Genomic DNA, 509 nt, shown 5'->3' with positions numbered 1-509 from the left:
AAAGACTTGTGAGGATCACTAATGGAGAGTGGATGAGAAGAAGAAATGATGTTCCAGGTAGTGGAAGAAATTTATGAATCCTCAAAAACTGAAGGTCTAAAAGGCTCTAAAAGGCTGGTTGTGATGGCTCACATCTATAATCCTAGCACTCTGGGAGGCCAAGGTGGGTGGATTGCCCTGAGCTCACAGGTTCAAGACCAGCCTGCACCAGAGGGAGTCCATGTCTTTTAAAATTTAGCGGGGCATTGAGCAGTGCCTTTGGCTCAGAGGGTAGGGCACCGGCTACATCTACTAAGGGTAGCATGTTTGAACCCGGCCCTGGCCAAATCACAACAAAAAATAGCCAGGCATTGTGGTGGGCACCTGTAGTCCCAGCTACTTGGGAGGCTGAGGCAAGAGAATCATTTAAGCCCAAGAGCTGGAGGTTGCTGTGTGCTGTGACATCACAGCACTCTACTGAGGGCAATAAAGTGAGACTCTGTCTCAAAAAAAAAAAAAAAAATAGAAAC

The sequence above is a fragment of the Otolemur garnettii genome, unplaced genomic scaffold (genome assembly GCF_000181295.1).
Source record: "Otolemur garnettii isolate 467f Iridium unplaced genomic scaffold, OtoGar3 scaffold00024, whole genome shotgun sequence".
Taxonomy (NCBI): Eukaryota; Metazoa; Chordata; class Mammalia; order Primates; family Galagidae; genus Otolemur; species Otolemur garnettii.
The sequence above is the reverse complement of the archived record's forward strand: the minus strand, read 5'-3'. Positions refer to the sequence as shown.